The 20912-nt window shown below is 47.4% G+C and overlaps 1 protein-coding gene across 3 annotated transcripts in view; it reads right to left on the bottom strand.

The window, feature by feature from the left end:
* Nucleotides 1-16977, bottom strand: part of LOC140896879 (galactosylgalactosylxylosylprotein 3-beta-glucuronosyltransferase 1-like) — a 35501-nt gene extending 18524 nt beyond the window's left edge. For all 3 annotated transcript variants that reach the window (XM_073308945.1, XM_073308954.1, XM_073308964.1), the window contains exon 1: nt 16855-16977. The gene's annotated coding sequence lies outside the window, so the exon portion shown is untranslated. The remainder of the gene's footprint in view (nt 1-16854) is intronic.
* Nucleotides 16978-20912: the final 3935 nt, after the last annotated feature.

The following is a 20912-nucleotide window of genomic DNA, read 5'->3' as shown; positions in this document are numbered from 1 at the left end:
CAAATAAATTGGTTAGTCTAAGGTGCCACAAGTCCTCCTTTTCTTTTTAGCATGTTAGCCACCTACTGAAGTCAATAGGGGTGCTCACATGCCCACAGATATGCAAATGTTTTAGAAACCTGCTGAATCAGGGTCTGAGTCCACTAGAAAAAACTGAATTGTCCAAAGGAAATGATTGTTTGCCATGTGGCATGGGGTAGTAATACCCTGCTGCTTTCACTGGAGAATGATGGTTGAATTGTATGATCAATAAAGCATAATGAAAATGAAAAGTTCGGCTTGAAGCTTTTTTGTGGCCAGACCTGGAATATGACATAGGGAAGGAAAACTAGCTAATAATTGTGTAGTAGCCAGCAAAACATGTCAGAAATGGTCTGTTACCTATAGGAGTGACCACTAGGCCTTGCCAAAGGCTATACATTTATTCCAGAAGGCAAGGAATAATATACCAAGGAACATTTCTGCTGTGGAGAATACTGAGGCCTTGTGAAATACAGGTTACCCAAAGAGCTGGTTTTCAAATCTTCCTTGGGAAGAATTCGTTAAAGCGCATTAGATCTGCTGCTTATTGTCTAGCATCACATTTTTAGGTGTCAGCATAATGTTATCTGGCCAAAAAATGTGGTATAGGGCAAATTTTCTGTTATAGCTACATGCCAGTCCACTACTCAGAAAACTCCAGCAGAATTAAATCTTTAACGTCAGTTATAGAGTTGATCTACTTAGGTTGGGTTTAACCAAGAGACTGGGATGAAAAACAGCATAAACAATATACAGTATTTGCCCCTGAGGATGCAGGGGAAAGGAGTTGTCAGGGATGTAGTGGAGCCAGTGGTATACCCAGCAGAGGTAAAAAGAAAGGGACCCTGAAAAGGAAACTGCTGACCATGTCATTTTCAGGAAGGAAAAATACTACTTCTACAAAGCAGAACCAAACAAAAACATTACTACAGGGGTTAAATCTGTGCCTGTCTGTTGGGAGGACAGGGCCATAAGCAGATTCAAGACGGAAGATCTCAGAGTGAGACACAAACTCTGCTCTCTCATGGAGACTTTATAATTTCTTTCCCTGTTTTCCTTTAATTGCAAATACATGTAATCCAGACTGAAAGTGTTTGTTTTGCTCTTTGTACATAGAGAACATAATTTCCTTGGGAAGTCAACAGTACTGTACTATGCCCAGAGGCACATTTGTGCACCTTCATGCTTTCATGTGCTCACGAGTTGGGGTAAGGGAGGAATTTCCATCAAGCTCCATCCATACACAGCATGGAAAAAATGGACTAGGTAGATTACTATTTTTTCCTAAAACGTCCACTGTAGCCTGAGACAATGGCCAGTGCTGGACCAGATAAGAACGGCCATACTGCGCCAGAGCAAAGGCCCATCTAGCCCAGTATCTGGTCTTCTGACAGTGGCCAGTGCCAGGTGCCCCAGAGGGATGCCCCAAGATGGCAATTTCTATGTTCCTTCCACCCATTAAGCCTACAGAATTATCTTTGCACAGACCAGCCATCACAGTACTCTGTATACAATAGGCTGATGGTAGGAAACTACCAAAAGATTCTTCTCCCCCAACTTTTGCAGCTCTTCTCTCTGCTTTCTATTCATAGAACCACTGGTAACCTCACCCAGCAAGATGAAACACATTCTTTGTTACACCTTGTCACACATAGCCCTGGCCCCTTTCTTCAGATGCTACCAAACTGCTGAACTGCAGGCGGAGAACTGATCTTGGGCAGAATTACTCGGCAACAGGGACTCTTCAGCCAGAGTTGAAAAATGAACCAGGCTTTCCTGGAATCTCCAGCTATACTTGGAGTCCTTTTTCAGAGGACTTAAAAAAAAATCAGTTCTCTTATATCTGAGGCAAGATAAACAACAACCTTCTACAGAAATGAGAGATGGGCCAGAGCTGCAAAACTCAGATCTGGATTTTAACTTCCCCCATGTTCTGTCTAGTTTGTGCATCTGTCTGTATCAGAGAGTGGAATTACTTAAGTGCCAATCAGCTGTTGATTTCATAGAATCATAGAACTGGAAGGGACCTCAAGAGGTCATCTAGTCCAGTCCCCTACATTCAAGGCAGGACTAAGTATTATCGAGACCATCCCTGACAGGTGTTTGTCCAACCTGCTCTTAAAAATATGCTGGTTACAAACACCATTGGCAGCTTAGAAACACTAAATTAGAATCTGGATCTCAAATCTCCCAAAGCTAAGGGGTATTTGGATCTAGGGTTTTGGTTTGGCCCAAATCCATTCTGGACCAGAACCTCGCCAAAGATTGGGGGTATTTAGAGGCAGGGTTTTGGCTTTGGCAACCCATCTCTAAATGAAAACCAAAACTCAGGAACCCTTGTTTCCTCCTGATATCCCCTCTCCTGCAAGCACACTGCAGCACATTCTCTCTATCTCTGTCTTATTCCCACTGTTGGCCCACCTCCTGCTTCTCCTCACTCACCACCCCTTTTCATATTGCCCTCTGGGGCAGGCAGGCGGATTTCCCTGGAGCTTTCTCCTGATGTGCCAGTCCAACCTAGGCATAACACTAACTTCCGAGTGTCATTTTTCCTGGAGTGGATTTCTGGTTTCAGAAGGTCACATCCACTTTCCCCTAGAACAAGCATGCAGTCCTGGGTGGGGAATGTAGGACAGACTGGCATCTCTGGAGGTTAGACCATCTGGATACATAAGCAGACAGTGCCACAGACACAGAGAAGCAATGAAAGGCCCCTCATTCCTCTTAGGATAGGCTCTCAGAGTCTGCATGTTCTGTTGACTGGTGAACGGTTTTGTCTGCAGTAAAGCATCCCTCCTGGGTACTCTTCATCTTATTATGTCTCTCCCTGCAGTGGGACAGTTGGTGATCTAATGTGCAACATCAGAATGACTTAGAGGTTGTTTTCCCCTCACACACTCTGCAGTGGTGATTGTGGTGCTTTGCCTGCTGTGCTTCACTATGTGTGACAGATCTCTCCCTATCGCCAAGCAAAGGCAGGGCTAGGGCACAAGCAGCTGCTCATGTGGAAATGTACAAGTCAAGTCAGTCAAACGAGACCCCCTTCTGTGCAATCCCCCCAGAAATACCCCTGAATGCCAGTAGGAAGTGGATTGCGCAGCTCTTGGGGGGGAAATCTGGTGCCTGGATCCTGGTGGTCATCTGACTCATGTCAGGGAAGCCCACCAGGCACTGGAGAGGAGTAGTCAGGGCCACATTGTAGTGGGCCTAGAACTGGCCTAGAAGGGCTGGGGTGGGGAAAAGGATGCTCCTCAAAGAGCCTGGGAAGCAGCATGTTGTGAGGGGAACCCTTGAGCCAAGGCCCCGTGCGCAAAGCTCTCCCTGCAGCACATATGATACAGGAGTCCCAGGAGGGACTACTGCACCTCTGCACTCAACTACTACAGGCCTGGGCCTTCCAGGCACCCTCTAGCCCCTACCTCTGTCAGGGCCTTGGCTAGAAATAGGGGCCTACCCAACTCACAGCCATGAAAAACGCGTCGTGGACCGTGAGAGCTGGTCTCCCCCACGAGATCGGGCAATAGTAGTAGGGGTCACGATATTGCCACCTTTACTTCTGCGCTGCTGGTGGGGGCACTGCCGTCACAGCTGGGTCCCTGGCCAGCAGCCGCCGCTCTCTAGTGGCCCGGAGCTGAAGATAGCACTGCTGCCAGCACCAGTGAAGAAGTAAGGGTGGCAATACTGTGACCCCCCTGTGATAGCCTTGTGACTCCCCCCGCGACTCCCTTTTGGGTCAGGTCCCCCCCCCACTCAATCACAACACCATGACATTTAAGATTTTTAAAACCCTGAGTGTGAAATTGACCAAAAGACACTGTGAATTTGGTCGGGCCCTAGCTGCAACATTCCCCACATTCTGGCACGTAATCTGTGTTTGACTCTGGAGCTACATCTGAGATTAATCTGGCCCACTAGAAGCACGGTGAAAAATCTATGGACCAAATTCAACTGAGTCGTGTTGGCTTATGCCAGTGGTGAACATGGTCCTTTGTGTGTGTATGAACAGCTGGATCCATGTGCAGCACCTACAGAGAGTGTGCATCAGGGTGTTGCATGTATGTGTAGGAAACGTGTACCATGCATGGAGTACTGCTAGCATGGTGATGCTGAAAGGGAGCAGTGACATTATGGGGCTTGCTGCAGGGACTCTGGATATCAGAGGGAAGGGCACCTCTCTGTAGTGTGGTTATGGTGCAGAGGATTTGTGTTTAGCAGAATGAGGGTATGAGAGGGACTGGATACTCACATCAAGATCCATCCGTCCTCTCCAGTGATGGGTCTTGGGCTGTGGGGAAAGTCTAAGAGGGGAAAGCAGTATTTGGTGTTTATCAGAATCAGAATCCATGATCATAATGGTCCCTTCTGGCCATGTAGTCTGATCTCTTGTATAAGATGGGCCATAAAACTTCCCCAAAATAGTTCTTAGAGCAGATCTTTTAGAAAAAGACCCATTCTTGAATTAAAAATGGTCAGTGATGGAGAATCCACCATGACCCTCAGTAAAAGATTCCAACAGTTAATTACCCTCATTGTTTAAAAAAGTATGCCTTATTTCCAGTCTGAATTCATCTAACTTCAGCTTCCAGCTATTACATCATGCTATAGCTTTCTCTGCTAGGCTGAACAGCCCATCATTAAATATTTGTTCCCATGTAGGTGTTTATAGAGTGTAATCAAGTCATCCTGTAACCTACGCTTTGTTATCATAGAATATCAGGGTTGGAAGGGACCACAGGAGGTCATCTAGTCCAACCCCCTGCTAAAAGCAGGGCCAATCCCCAATTTTTGCCCCAGATCCTTAAATGGCCCCCTCAAGGATTGAACTCACAACCCTGGGTTTAGCAGGCCAATGCTCAAACCCCTGAGCTATCCCTTGCCCCAAAGCTAAATAGATTGAGCTCCTTGAATCTATCATTAGAAGGCAGGTTTTCTAATCCTTTAATCTTTCTCGTGTCTCTTCTCTGAGCCCTCTCCAATTTATTAACATCCTTCTTGAATTGTTGACACCAGAACTGGACACAGTATTCCAGCAGTGGTTGTACAAGTGCCAAATACAGAAGTAAAATAATCTCTTTACTCTTACTTGGGATTCCTCTGTTTAAGAATCCAAGGATAGCATTAGCTCTTTTGGCCTCAGGATCGTAAAGGGAGCTCATGTTCAGCTGATTAGCCATCACTACCCCAAATCTTTTTCAGAGTCCCTGCTTCCTAGGATACAGTCCCCCATCCTGTAAGTATGGCTACATTCTTTGTTCCTAGAAGGATACATTGACATTTAGCCCTATTCAAATGCATTTTGTTTGCACCCAGCTTACCAAGCAATCCAGATCACTCTGAATCAGTGACCTCTCCTCTTCATTATTTACCACTCCCCCAATTTGTGTCATCTGCAAACTTTATCAGTGATGAGTTTATGTTTTCTGCCAGGTCCCTGAGAAAAAATGTTAAATAGCACAGGGCCAAGAACCAATCTATGCAGGACCACGCTAGAATCAGTGGCTGAGGATTCCCTGTTTACAACTGCAGTTTGAGACCTACCATGTTAATTTGATCTTTCTAGTTTTTTTTTAAAATCAAAATGGCATGTGGTACAAAGTCACATACCTTTCAGTAGTCTAAGTATATAATATCAGTAGTATTACCTTTATCAACCAAACTTGTAATCCAAAAAGATATCAAGTCAGTTTGACAGGATCTATTTTCCATAAACCCATGTTGATTGGCCTTAATTATATTACCCTTCTTTAATCATTTATTAATTGAGTCCCATATCAGCTGCTCCATTATCTTGCCCAGGATCAATGTCCGACTGACTAGGCCTATCCTTATCCAGGTCAGCCCATTTACCCTTTTGTTTCAGCTCCTAGAGTCATGTCATTACAAGAGAATCTCAGCTCTAATTTAAAAAAAGTAAAATTTAAGCTCTCGTGGTTGCAGAGCAAAGCCTGGAAATGTGAACTTAAATGCTCAACAGCAACAAAAGTCAGACGACAAATAAAAAGAACCAGAACAGATTAGTTTACCAAAATCTCACGATTTTAAGCCAATTGCATGATTTTTAATGCTTGGGGTTGGCAATACTGTTGTAATTTATGTTCCAAGTGCACCACGGGATTGCACAATTGCACAGCATGAGAAAGAGGCCTCTCTCCTACTGTACCTGCTTAGCTAATGGGTTTCATGAGTTGAAAGAGTAGGCGCTCATATGCCTAACTACTCGGAGGCCCGAGCGTGCCACTAAACCTTCAAAAGCAATACAGTGTTGCTGACCCCAAGCATTCAAAAGCTATGAGTCAGGTCCCCTCCAGTAAAAATCACAAGATTGGTTTGAAAACCATGAGAATGTTTTAAAAGAACATGTTTTGGGTTCTTTGTATTTGCCTTGGGGGTGCTCTCACTTCATGTTTTCAAGTTTTTCTTCACAACCATGAGGGCTAGAAACTTTTTTTGGTTTAAATAGAAGCAGAAATTCTTATGTAATAACAGGACTCCAGAGCTGGAGCCTTCAGAAAAACACCAAATACCACTAGAGCTGGTAACACAATGGGGACTATCAGAGGAACTATGAGAGTCTGGTAGGCTCCTAGCTGCTGCAACAGAAGAGGGGCAGGCTCTCCACTGGTGCAAGAGGAGATGGGCCATCCAGAGATGTTACAGGATGGGCCATCATGTGGTTAATGGCAAGTGGAGGGGAAGCACTCAACCGTTTATCAGATGGAGACATTGAGGGCTTGTTGGAAGTGGAGTGACAGGAGAAAGGAGTGAACTCTGACCTTGCTGAGGTCCATCTGGCATTAGGTAGCACCAGCTGTGTGACAAACACTTCCCCCTGTCCCAGACTCCACCAGAGAATGTTTTTACTAGCTGCAGTGGGTCAGTTGTAACCCCCTCTTCCTGATGACCTAGGCTGACAGGGAGCTGTAGATCGCAGCTAACAAAGGAGGGGAACTTCTGGCTGACTCAACTGCACTTTTAGAAATCGTCAGTCACAGCTCAGACTGGACTCATGCTTGACTGTGGCAGCTGCTCCCTGTGGGCTGCATAGAAGATGCTCAAGGATAATCAGGATTTCGTTTCTATTTGCTTGAGGCTCTGGTATTGGTCACTTGAGCCCCAGTTGGGAGATCTGGTTATAGGAGGATTTTATATGTAGGCCTGGCTTGACATGAGTAAGTGGACATGGGTGAGGTCTCATTTCTTGGGAGACAGGATTAGGGAGGTAAATGGATCAGGAGTCTGGAAAAAGAATGTCTGTATTAACTAAGATTATGGGGAACACCCAGGGAACCACTGACAATGGACAAGAGAAGCCTGAAACGTAAGATGAGGTAAAGAGTAAGTCATGCATGGACAGGGCATGCTGTCCAGGGATTTGTTCCTACAAAGTGACCAAGCTAATCCCAAAGCATGTGATGCAGCATGTAAATGTACATCAAGGAAGAGATTTGCTATGTAACTTTGGGTGTATGGTACACCCTATACCTGTCCTCTATGCTTAAGTCTGATCAACTCAGCATAGCCTTGCTGTATGCCAAATAAAGGAACCTGAGTAACAAAACTGGAGTGAAACTGAGTTCTTGACGAACCAAGTAGAAGATCTCAGGGAAACCCCAGTGGTACAATAGGTTGATTTAAAAAACAAAAAACCCACTTAAATATTAGCAGAGAGATGATGTACAATCAATAACTGACCAGGAGAAGAAGCCCAGAAATAGGAAACTGCTAGGACATGTATCAAAGGAGTGCAGAAGGATACTCTTGTCCCAAAGTCCCCCAACCGGGAAGGCTTGTTGACAGATGCGGCGCTGTAGTGTGTCAGTGTAGACACTCCCTCCCATTTGCAGAGGTAATCAACCTCCTTGAGAGGCAGTAATTAGGTCAATGGAAGAATCCTTATGTTGACCTAGTGCTGTCTACACTTGGGGTTAGGTTGACTTAATGACATCTCTCAGGGGTGTGGATTTTTCACACCTCATAGCAATGTAGCCGAGTTAACCTAACTTTTTAGTGTCGGTCAGGCCTGAGTATATCCACTAATCTAAAAAACAAAGAGGTAATTATTGTTTATTCCTTCTTCTCTGGGTCCAGCAGGTAGGGCACCACTGGGCACCAGGATTTCTGGGTTCTCTTTTCAGCTGTGATTTCTTCTGCAACTTTGGGCAAATCACTTCTCTTCCCTCCGTACCTCAGTTTCCCCATCTCTACAATGAAAACAGTAGTGCTTATGCACCTTTGTGAAATGATTTTTAAGAACTAAGGCTGTAAAACACTAGTGTTATTACTAAAAAAATACATAAGGAGCAAAAAGCATCATCTTCACACCTTGACAAGAAGCTTAAACTACGTGAAGGGTACAGGTTTCACCCATGAAGATCAATGTGCAGTCAGATTGGGGAAGAATAGGCTCTTGTAATAGCCCCTTAACATCTCAGCATCCCTGCTGTTTGGAGGTAAGGACTCAGCAGTTTAATCAGAATCATTCACTTAATTTTAAGCACAGCCTGTCAAGGTTTTTTGGTCAGACTTCAAGGAGAAGGCCTTGCCAGTTCTGGGGCTGTGGGTGGTAGGATCTTATTCTGCTCACAGGCACACAGATAAATGTCATATCTGTGGCATGATAACAACACCACTCAGTGCTTTTCATCTTCAAAAGACATTCATTAACCCCCCCCAAGAGGCTCTCACTGCCCCACTTGGGATGGGAGCATGATTATCCCCATTTTAGGGAAGGGGAAACTGAGGCACACAGGGGATGGATTTGCCTAAAGTTATAGAGGGAGTCACTGCCAGAATCAAGAATAGCCCCTCAGAATTCCTGGGTCCCAGCCCTATATTCAGACCACTGGACAACACATCTCCCTGAGGTTTATGTGCTCCTTTTATGCACAGGGATGAGATGGGGGGAAAAGGACAGAAATATGAAGGGATGGGAGAGTGGGTGGGAGAGACAGGAGAATATAACAGAGAGGAGTCTGAGTGAGAGGGATGTGTTGAAGTGAATGAGGGTGAACAAGTGGGGAAAAAATGAGGAGGAATAAATAAAGGGAGAAAGAGCAAGAGATTAAATGGGAAGGAAAGCAGAGGAGAGAGAGAAAGGGGAAGACACAGGAGTTGGCATCCGAGTTATCTCTAAAGAAGAGAAGACTGAACTTGCCCTCTTTCTTTCCCGATCTTGCCTTAAAATTGAAGGAATGTGGTGGCACAACATCAGCTCTCTGATTTATTAATTCCATCCCATCCCACCAGCTCACAGAACAAAAAAGTGTCTGTTTGCTCCAGAGGAGTGCATGAAGGGCCTTATTCATGTCGGAGCTGGAGAGAGAAGCCAGCAGATACAGGAAAGTCATCAGTGCCTCGCTCCTTTTCACCTTTGTGTGGATTGGAAAAAAACCCACTGAGATGAAAGGCAACAAAGCACGATGTATCAGGAGAGAGAGAAAAAAAACAGATCACCAGCAGGGTCAATCAGCATGGGATTCTCAACAAGAGAGCAGCCACCTTGGGCCTGGCTGCACCGGTAAGGGAGCCATCTCAGTGAGGTTGGTTGCATGAGATGGCTGGTTCCCTTGCTTCTCCTTGTGACGGCTCAGCTTGGCCCCCAGAGGACAATATTTTGGCTGGAACTGCTCTGCCCCACCCATGAACAGCACTCCTTGCAACCAGAGTTGCATTTGGGTAGCCCTGAAGCACCTATCCCATACAGACCACTCTTGTGGGCTACCATTAGACAGATACAAGGAAAGTCAGATAATTCACTAAATCTATGGGCCAATAAAGGAACCATCATCTTAAGATTTGGTTGGTTACTAATCTATAGCCACTTCCATCTGAGGATCTTAGAGCACTTTGTGAATAGCAATTACACCTTGCAAAGCCCCAGAGGTAGGTTAGTGTTATTCATGTTTACAGATGGGGAAACTGAGGATCAGCGAAGTGACTTGTCCAAAGCTATCCCATAGGCAGGTGCTGGCATAGAACCCAGTACGGCCGCAACAAGGAGGTGTCATGGGATTTCTAATAAACATGAGGGTTAAGAGGATACCAAACTGTACAGCTGCTCTGAAGCATGGCACCTGCAGCAGTGCACTGCCCCCTAAAGCCAAACCAAGGGTGGGTTCTGCATCGATGCAGAGGAAAGCAACCCTGCAAAACCATTGCCACTGGCGCTCAGGTTTTCTTTGGCGGTCTCCTATACATATATTGGCCAGGATCAACCCTGCTTAGCTTGCAAAAAGGGGACACGGCACTGCCTGACATGCTAAACTCATACACAAGTATCTCCACAAACCCAATTGCTCTCCATACCCAACATAAGCTTTCAGACAGACATTAATTTTTTAATGATCTTTTAACAAGAGTTTAAATTGTTAGAATGTTAACTCCCCTCCTTCCCCACCCAATCTCATTACTTGGCTTAAGTTACAGGGGCAGGGAGTAGCCAAAATAGCTGCCATGACCTCAGTGCAGGGGGGCAACAGAAAAATACCAGGACAACACAGTTTGACTTTGTATCATTCATAAACCAGCACCACAAAATGCTTCCAGGCTGATGATAGCCGTTTCGAGCAAACACGAGTGATGCCGGTTGCAGCAGTCAACCAGTTCGGATCAAATCAGAACCAACTTGATCCTTCCCCAGAAGGATGAACTGAACCCAAAGTGAACCTGTTCTGAGGCTTGAGAAGAAGGTTGAACTGAATTATTTTCCCATTCAAGTGAACCCAGGAATTGCCAGACTGGATCAGTCCTTTTGAGGTCCATCTAGGCCAGTATCCTTCCTTCTGACCAGATGCTCCAGAGGAAGGAGCAAGAAGTCCTACAAGGGACAATTATGGAAGCTTCTTCTTAACCTTAGGCAGGTAGTGAAGTATGAGGGTTCATAGTCATTCTACATTTGCAATTCTATTTAACATAAACAGTGGATGCTTCATTAGGCATCTAAATGGCTCATGCTTTTCAGCATCCTGCTAAGCTCTTAGCTTCACAGCTATGCCTGCAGCACAGCAAAGAAAACCTGCGGCTGGCTTGTGCTGCGGGACTTGGGCTGCTTCACTGCTATGTAGGCTTCCAGGCTTGGGCAGGACTCTGAGCTCTGGGACCCTCCCACCCGGCTCCAGCCGGAGCCTGGAAGTCTGCACAGCAGTGAAGCAGCCCAAGCCCTGTGAGCCTGAGTCGGCTGGCACAGGCTAGCTGCAGGTGTCTAGTTGCTGCACAGACATATCCACTGAGATCTGATGGCAGTGAATTCTTCTGGTTCAACTGTGCAAGAGTATTTCCTTTTATCACTACAGTCGCTGCCTTTCAATTTAATCAAACTTCCCCTTGCTCTTTTGCTATGAGAAAGGGTGAACAGAAGTGTCAGTCTACCTACTCTATGCCATTGGTTTCCATATGCCATCATGTCCTCTCTTACATTCTTCTCTCTGAACTAAATACCCCCAATTTCTTATACAAGCTGGACCTCAATCAAAAAATCAGGGCTCTGAATCCAAACTCTGCATCTATACTCAGGAAATTTTTAGCACTAATTTGCACACTCAAGAAGTTTGTATCGGGCTATTGTTATTTCCTCCCAAAGGCTCCCCAAGCACTTCACAAACTAGACACAGACAGCTCCACTAAGAGGCAGTTGCTCGGGGTATGGTCGGGAGAGGAAGGCAACTAAACAGTACAGCATGTTCGGTAACAGTGGGGAGGGGAAATCTTTGCCAGGAAGAGTGGGACAAATTCCAGCTCTCAAGAAAAGGATGATGGAGCCTTAATGTCCCTGCAGAGAAGAAGGGATTTTGGTCTAAAAGACTCATGTACATTAAATTGCATGGATCTCATTTGATTGAACTTAGGGTTTGTTTACAATTACAGCGCTGCATCTGCATCAGTGCAGCGGTGCTATTGTAGCGCTGAGTGAAGCCCAGGGGTTCTCAAACTTCTGCCTTGGTGACCCCTTTCACACAGCAAGCCTCTGAGTGTGACCCCCAGGTACAAATATAAAAAAAAAGTGTATTTTACTGTAACACTATTCTAAATGCTGGGAAGCAAAGCAGAGTTTGGGGGTGGAGGCTGATAGCTCGCAACCCCCAGGTAATAACCTCGTGACCCCCTGTTTGAGAACCCCTGGCGAAGACGACACTTATGCTGACTGGAGAGCTTCTCCCATGGGTGTAAGTATTCACCTCCCTAAGAGGCGGTTTCTAGGTCAACGGGAGGAGCCCTCCAGTGGGCAGAGCTCTGTCTACACCTGCAGTTAGGTCGGTATAACAACATCGCACAGGGGTGTGGAGTTTCCATGCCCCTGAGAGACAGTTATACCGATATAAATTGGTAGTGTAGACCATGCCTTAGAAAGATAAAGGATTGAGTTCATTAAAAGCAATTCAGCCACAACTAGAGGTATTTATCAGAGGTGGGCTGAATCCCCTACATGGAGAATAGTGGGGTCTGTCCAGCTTACCTCCCAGACAAGAATGAGGTTTACACAGTTATACACCAATGGCGGAGAGCAGGGTTAATACGAATAAAAATGGAGTATGTATTCGTAGTACCATAGTGATTAGGGACCCTAGTCACAGACCAGGAGTTCTGGGGCTCACCTGTGCATTGTATTAACTATTCTTCCATTGAACCAGATGCTCCCAGCAATTTTTAAACTGATCATTTTGTTAAAGTCATGATGAGCTCAGTGGCCTTTTGCTACTTTCCAGCCTTGCACCCGGGCTGGGAGTCTGATGATCTGGGTTGTATTCCCACCTCTGCCACTGTGGGACTTGGGACAAATCTTCACTGCAGTGTGTCCGTGTATAAAGTGGGGATAGTCATACTGACCTGCAGAACTTCATGAGGAGAGAGAGGTTGCAAGGATTAACTCTAATGTGTGTAAAGCACTCTGTGATCCTGATGGGAGGCAATAGAGACAGGCCACGCATTATTAAACTTAGACGCTAGTCCCAAAGGACAGACTTTAGCAGGTTTCTTATAAGCATTAGTGGCTTTCATGATGCAGGTAAGGATTTCTCCTGCCTCCCCACAGACACAGGCTCTTGGAACAGAAAGTCCGAGCTGGGAAACAAGAGAACCTGCTGTGGAGAGGTAGGGTCATGAGCCAGAGGGTCTGGAAGTAGCCATGCTGCAGGTGCTGATGATAGGAGTGAAGCGGGGCTGGAAGCAGTGGCCCTGTGGACACTGGCTATGGGTTGTAGGGAGGTTAGAAGCAGGGGTGCTCTGGACACTGGCCCCAAGAGGCACAGCAGGATTAGAAGTAGCTCTGAGTGCTGGCTATAGGCATGCAGGGGCCTCAAAGCAGGCTCAAACTCGATCCTGGCAAGACTGTTTTGGGTGTTGCTGGAAGCAGGGTTGAAGCGGATGGTGGAATCAGCCTGCAGCAGCTGATATGAAATACAAAGTACACCAAGTGCTCATGAACACTGAAGAGGCTGCTGGATGTAGGAGCTTGGGGGTGCTGTGGTAAGTAGGGAATGGAAGCCTTGCAGGGAGTGCTGCTGAAATTAAGCCATGTTTCACTCCCACCACAGATACATCTACACTGCAATCGGGTGTGTGACTGCAGCTGGGGTAGGCATACCCACCCTAGCTTTAATCTAGCTAACACAGCTAAAAAAATAGCAATGAAGAGGGATGCAGCAGCGTGAGCATTGCATAGGCTCGACGCGCCACCTGGAACCCTGGGTACAGAGCTTGTGTTGCCAGCCTGCCCCAGGGCCTGTACTGCTGCATCTTCACTGTTATTTGCAGTCTGCTAGCTAGATTGAAGCTAGCACAGGTGTGCCTACCCCAGCTATAATCTCACCTCCGACTGTGGTGTGGATGTACCCCCAAGAGGCAACATACTGGGTATGCCTTTGCTGCCAGGAGTTCCTGACCCGTGCGGACATGCTGTTGAAATGAAGGGAGCGTCCTTTCAAAATCACCATGGGTATGAGTGCAACAGGGGCCAGCAGCAAGAAGTTTTAATGTGTGTGCAGAGTAGATGGATTTGTATATTAAAACAAATACCATCTTAATCATCATTTGCTATCTACGTCACAGTCCTTAAAACTCCCCTGGCCCTACAGGGCAACTGCTGCTAAATAACCCCGAGTCCGGAAGGAGGATGGAATGTAAGGGCCCCAGGGCTGTGTACAGCGGAAGTGTGTTTCTCTAGGTCTTTTAGGGAGAACTACTTCTTCCTGAGTCCCATACACCTCACTGGATCTTTCAAACAATACCTTAAAAACCAAAGGTCTGTGTGTACTATTTGCACCTTTTAAAAATCCCCTGTCCCTTTTCATAAGAGTAGGCATTTGCCCCAATGTCCTTGGCCCAAATTCTTTACCTCCTGCTCCATTGCCATGCAATGTGTTGAAATGCAGCCACCTCTGGAGTGAAGGACAGCAGCCAGCCTTGTAATGGTGCTCTGCATGAGTGGCTTGTGTAGTGCTCTGGGTCCTCATATACAAGTGTAAATAATTTATTAATTGTTTTTATTACTTGGCTCCTTTGCCATTTGGAATATAGCTACTGTGCTATAATTCAGTGTCAACTGATTTCTGAAAAAACACAATATTGAGTGCTCTTGCTGCTATACATACCCACCATGCAGACTAACTGTTCTGTGGAGCCTTTATTCAGTGCAGAGTTAAGTGCATTGAAAGTGGCTGCTACTGTTCCCAGGAGACCGGTTGAGCGCCATTACCCCTCGCGGGGCGCATATAGCAGCTACTCTGTGAATAGCACTTAGGTATTGTGGGTCACATATGACATTAACAACTGCTCCCCTGTAATTCACAGATAACAAAACAAAAGCTGTCCTAATACAGTATCTTGCTCCTAGGCTTGGAGGAGAGAAGAGACGCAGCGTGTGGCTAGAAACAGGTTCTGCTTTTCTAATGCCCCTTACTCCTGACCTGCAGCACCACCTGCTGTTCCAGTCCTGAGCTCCCCACACAGCTCTGCCAATGCCCCTCACTCCTGACCTGCCGTCTTTTCCCCCTGCCCAGCTATTCCACTCCTGGACTCCACAGACAGCTCCGTTCGTGTGCTTCACTCCTGCTTTGTAATCTTCTCTACGACTGCAGGCCTGCCTTCCCCTAACCCCTTGTCAGTGTACCTGTCTCCTGAATTACAATGGTCTCTCCTCTGCTGGAATGCCATGCAGCTCTCTCAATGCACCCATCTCCTGACTTGTAACGCCCACCTGTCCTAGGGCCTCTCGCAAACAGACTGCTGCTTGGCGACCGGCAGAAACGAGGCGGAGGTCTCCAAAGCCGTTCTGCACATTAGAACCAAACGGGATTTGAACCCAAGTGGATGTGGAACCAGGTTAGAGCAGAAAGCAGCTGTACTCCTTCACTCATGCACAGGCTTCTTTCCTACCACTGTCCTGCCATAGGGCAGGACGTGCCTGCAGAAGCTGCATGTGGCCAGCTGTATATTTATCCCCAGTCACTACTGCTGGGCGGCATACATGTTTGGTTCTGCACTGCTGCTGACCAGATCTGCCTCCCCCTGCACTCAGAGACTAGCCCCTTCCAGGGAGTTACTCAGGAAACAGTGCCACTTCCCACACTTGCAACACCATGGGGATTCCCTCCCCTGACTCTTATACCTTTGGTGCTAACATAGCTTTCCCATCTCTCCCTGCTCCTGGTTCGATGGACTGATTGGCAAGGCTAGGCAGGAGAGCCAAGCACTTTCCATCCTCACTTGGGAGGCTCCAGGCCAAACGAAATTGCTCCTAAGAAACCAGCAAATTTGCAAGAAAACACCCCTTTAAGAGCAGAGGTGAAAAGGGCTAAATGTTTTTCTTCCCCTTAACACCTCCCTACCCCCTTCTCCCACCTTGAAGGCCCACTCGCTGTCTCTTCATGACCTGTTCAAATAAGGATTTGGACCCACTACAAAGGAATTTGACATCTTGCATTTGTGGTGTCTTGGGTTTCTCTGGGTATACCTACACTGCAAAAAAAAAAAAAAAAAAAAAAGACCTACAGCACCGAATCTCAGACCCTGGGTTAATTGATTTGGGCTCGTGGGGCTTGGGTGACGAGGGTAAGAACAATAGTGTAGATGTTCCTGCTCTGACACCCGGCCAGAGGGAGGGTCTCAGAGGCCAGGCTCCAGCCTGAGTCCAAACAGCTACACTGATTTTTTTGTCCCCATAACTCAAGCCCAATGAATCAATTGACTTGCAGTCTGAGACCGTATTGCAGATTTTTCTTTGCAGTGTAGACATACCCTCTGTGTCATCGGACCATCTTCTTCAGGAGGCTGCAGCCTCTCTCAAACTGAGGCGGAGAGGGAGTGTTGCCTAGCAGTTTAAACAGAAGACTGGAAGCTTGGACACTTGGGTCCTGTCTCCAGTTCTGCCAACAATTCACTATGCATCGTTGGGCAAGTCATTTCACCTTGGTTTCCCCATCTGTAAAACAGGAATAATAGCTTCACAGCCCCACTGGGAAGGTGAGTTAGTGAATTTTGGTACCATGATCTGAGATCCTGTCACAGTTACTTCGATGCTACGGTGACAGATGGAAGATATGGACCCCAAGCTAGAAAATGCCAATCTGGATTTTGAACAGCCCATATGTTGGGGGCGTTCTGATCTGCAGTTTTAGTTTGGCCCATTGCAAAGATGAGGTTGCTCTCAAAATTCAGACCCAGATTTGGATTCCAAGCACCGCTAAAGTTTGGGATGCCTGGATCCAGGGTCGGCCCCACTGCTACTCCGAGGTTTATGTTATTAAACGAAGCGCTTGTGCGGCGCGGAGATGGCAAGGTCATCTCTGCTCCCCTGATCCCACGCCTCGCGCAGGAAAGGACCCGAGGTCTCGCTCTTACCTGGGGAGATGCGCGGGCGGGCGGGGTCTCACCATGAGGCTCTCTGGGAATCCAGAGCGATTCTGCACCTGAACGTGTCCGCCGGGCTGGCTCGCGAGCAGCTCCCACCGCAGGGAGGAAATAGGTCTGGCCCGGCTACAAGGCTCGCCAGCGCCCTGACCGGCAGGAGCTCGCCAGGGGTTCGCCCGGCTCCGGCGTGGATCCTGCTCAGCCGCCCACGGGCTGGATCGAGCCCTTTTATAGGCAGCGCCGGGAACGCAGCTCCGCTCGTGGCTGTGCGAAGGAGCCTCCTTAAGGCAACCCTGCCGGAGGGCGGTCTGCAGAGCGGGGAGGCACCGGCGTGCATCCCGCTGGGCCACCTTAAGAGGGGAGCCGGGGAAGGGGTGCGAGGGGGGCAGACGAGAGGAGCGGAGGGGACCGGAGCGAAATGCGGCACGCGGCCCGGCCCCGGGGGTGCGGAGCCCCCGCGCGCCCCTGCGCAGAGAGGGAGGCTGGGGGCTCAGCGGGGGGCGGGGGACAGAACCAGGGGAGCCACCCCCATCTCTCCCCTCCTCGCCCCCACCAAGGAAGGGAGTAACTCCACTGATCACTAGCCCATATGTACCACCCCCCCCCCCGCTCGGGGTGCAAAGCCGCATGGGGTCTGTCTACACCACACACTAAGCCAGGCCTCTGACTCAGTTTTGAGCCCAAACCTCCCTTCCGTCCCCATAGAGATCAGTCTGGCTGGCTCTGCTGAGTGAGCACTCAGGACCTGGGTCCTATACCCTGCTAGTGGGGTGGGTCAGATCCAGCTGTGACTTGGGTCCAAGCCCTGCCATTTTGCAGTGTGGACATGGCTCAAGCCACAAACCTGAGTCAGAAGGTCTGCAGAGCACAGCATGGACACATTAGCACGGCTGTAAGACCCAGGTCCGCCAGTTGTAAGCCCAGGTACAATGCAATGTGGATGCTCAAATGCAGGCTTGGAAACACCAAGTCCACAAGCCCAGGTCCCACAGAATCATAGAAAAATAGAATCATAGAATATCAGGGTTGGAAGAGACCTCAGGAGGTCATCTAGCCCAACCCCCTGCTCAAAGCACGACCGATCCCCAATTAAATCATCCCAGCCAGGGCTTTGTCAAGCCTGACCTTAAAAACTTCTAAGGAAGGAGATTCTACCACCTCCCTAGGTAACGCATTCCAGTGTTTCACCACCCTCCTAGTGAAGAAGTTTTTCCTAATATCCAACCTAAATCTCCCCCACTGCAACTTGAGACCATTACTCCTTGTTCTGTCATCTGCTACCACTGAGAACAGTCTAGATCCATCCTCTTTGGAACCCCATTTCAGGTAGTTGAAAGTAGCTATCAAATCCCCCCTCATTCTTCTCTTCCGTAGACTAAATATCCCCAGTTCCCTCAGCTTCTCCTCATAAGTCATGTGTTCCAGTCCCCTAATCATTTTTGTTGCCCTCTGCTGGACTCTTTCCAATTTTTCCACATCCTTCTTGTAGTGTGGGGCCCAAAACTGGACACAGTAGTCCAGATGAGGCCTCACCAATGTCAAATAGAGGGGGACGATCACGTCCCTCGATCTGCAGGCAATGCCCCTACTTATACATCCCAAAATGCCATTGGCCTTCTTGGCAACAAGGGCACACTGTTGACTCATATCCAGCTTCTCGTCCACTGTCACCCCTAGGTCCTTTTCTGCCAAACTGCTGCCGAGCCATTCGGTCCCTAGTCTGTAGCGGTGCATTGGATTCTTCCATCCTAAGTGCAGGACTCTGCACTTGTCCTTGTTGAACCTCATCAGATTTCTTTTGGCCCAATCCTCTAAATTGTCTAGGTCCCTCTGTATCCTATCACTACCCTCCAGCGTATCTACCTCGAGTTTACAATGTAATGTAGACATAGCCATAGATACAGCAAAGTGTCAGGTTCTGGGTCTCAGGGCTGCAATAGTTTTTACTATACCCCATCCAAATCTGCTCCTCTATTCATTCTGCTCCTCACACCAAGGGCAGGAGTAACTCTTGTATACCACCCTCTATCAACTCCACCTGCTGGGGGCAGCTGGAGTTGCCAGTTCCACCGGTTCAAAAATCAGAAGTGCCCCCCACCCCCAAATTACGAGATAATATATTTCTATCTATGGTACTTATGTGGCCCTGTTTCCATAGTATCTGAGCACCTCACAGCCTTTATGCGTGCTGGCTGACTTGGGGCAAGTCGCATCCCCTTTCTGTGCTTCAGTTTCTCCAAATGTAAAATGAGGCTAATGATTCCAACCTCCTTTGTAAAGTGCTTTAAAATCAACTGCTGAAAAGCACTTGATAAGAGCTATGTATTATGCTCACAACAGTCCAGCGATATAGGGCGGTGCTATTATCCCAGTTTGATACCAGTCAGCTCTGTGTTCTTGGGGAACCAGGGTGCAATATCTAGCCTGTCTGACTCATGAAAGACACCACTCCACCAGCCTCTTCTTAAACCAAAACCCATCAGAGAAAAAAACTTACAGAGAGCAATGAAGGGCAGATGGGAGATACACCTAAACCCCTCCTGACAAGGGTGAAAAGATTAAGACATCTCCATTAGCCTACAGACTGGAAAACAGAGACAACTCCCCTAGCCTCATCTGCATGAAAGATGGGACAGGGAGACATCTCGATTTGCATACAGAATGGAGAACACAGAACCGCACTGAACTCTGGGACCAGAAAAGCAGGGAAGCACTGCATCATGGGAATCTCTGCTCCATATGTTAATGAACCTATGCCTGTACACACCCTGCTCAGCAATTATCAGACCAATTCTAGTAATAAATCCTTGATTGATATCCAAAATACTGAAGCAGCCTAGTTGCATTGTGAGCTCCCTGGAAGAAAACATCACCCATAGCCAAGAGTGATCAGCTCCTATTGTCTAGCCTAAAGAAAACCCTTAAGTCATCAGTTTACCCATAAACAAATCTAGTGTTCTCCCTTGAACCATTGTATTTTCCCTGCAAAAATCCCTACTCACCCTCCAGTCAGTGATCTGATGCATGGATTCAAACTCTACATCAGTTCCACTGGGACTCCATTTTCTGACTGATTGTACTGGGGGCTCTGCCTGTCTCCATCACTCAGTACCCTGAGCCTCCACCATCACCTGGGAACCCTGACCAGTTCAAGCCTCCTGGAATGGGTGAGATCCCTCCCTCTCACTCTCTCTCTCTCTCTTTTCTTTTCTACCTCAGGTGTTAACCTTTAATAATGTAACTGTTATGTTGGTTTAGGCTCTCCTTGTGTAGTTATCCCTATTATTCAATAAATAACTTTTATGGTTAAGCTGGTTGCTTCTCTCTCTCTCTCTGAACTTCCCCCATTTACTCTGCAGCAACAGTTCTTTTACCTAAGCTAAAGATCCCTGTAGCGCCCAAAAATCCTGTGGGGTTTGCTCATCAAATGGGTTACTACCAGTACAATTGTGACGTGAAAGTGGGGATAGGGACGTGTTAAACCTGTGGCATATAAAGGGGGCAGGGGGCAGCTGAAAGTGCTGCTTGGCCCAGCCTATTGAGACCAGGGGCACATAAGGGTGACAGCTTGAAGGTGCTGCTTGACCCAGCCCATTGAGTACAGGGACATATAAGGGGGTCAGCTTGAGAGTGCTGATCGACCCGGTCCTCTCAGACTTGCTCTGTTAGTGTGTGGGTGTGTGTGTTCATCTGGTTCTAGGGCTGGAGGAATCCAGTCCTGGGAAACCTAGGTCCTGCAGGGTAGCTCCATCGGGAGGGGACTTGCAGAAGGAAGGAGTAGAGCTCCATATGAACACACAAGTGACATAAGCAGTACATTAATAGAATTACAGAATTACCCCCGTGCCTCCCCCTGAAGAGTAACCCTAATAAATGACAAGTATCAGAGGGGAACCGTGTTAGTCTGTATCCACAGAAACAACAAGGAGTCCGGTGGTACCTTAAAGACTATCAGATTTATTTGGGCATAAGCTTTCGTGGGTAAAAACCCCACTTCTTCAGATGCATGGAGTGAAAATTACAGATGCAGACATAAATATACTGACTCA

The sequence above is a fragment of the Lepidochelys kempii genome, chromosome 1 (assembly GCF_965140265.1).
Source record: "Lepidochelys kempii isolate rLepKem1 chromosome 1, rLepKem1.hap2, whole genome shotgun sequence".
Taxonomy (NCBI): Eukaryota; Metazoa; Chordata; order Testudines; family Cheloniidae; genus Lepidochelys; species Lepidochelys kempii.
The sequence above is the reverse complement of the archived record's forward strand: the minus strand, read 5'-3'. Positions and strand labels throughout refer to the sequence as shown.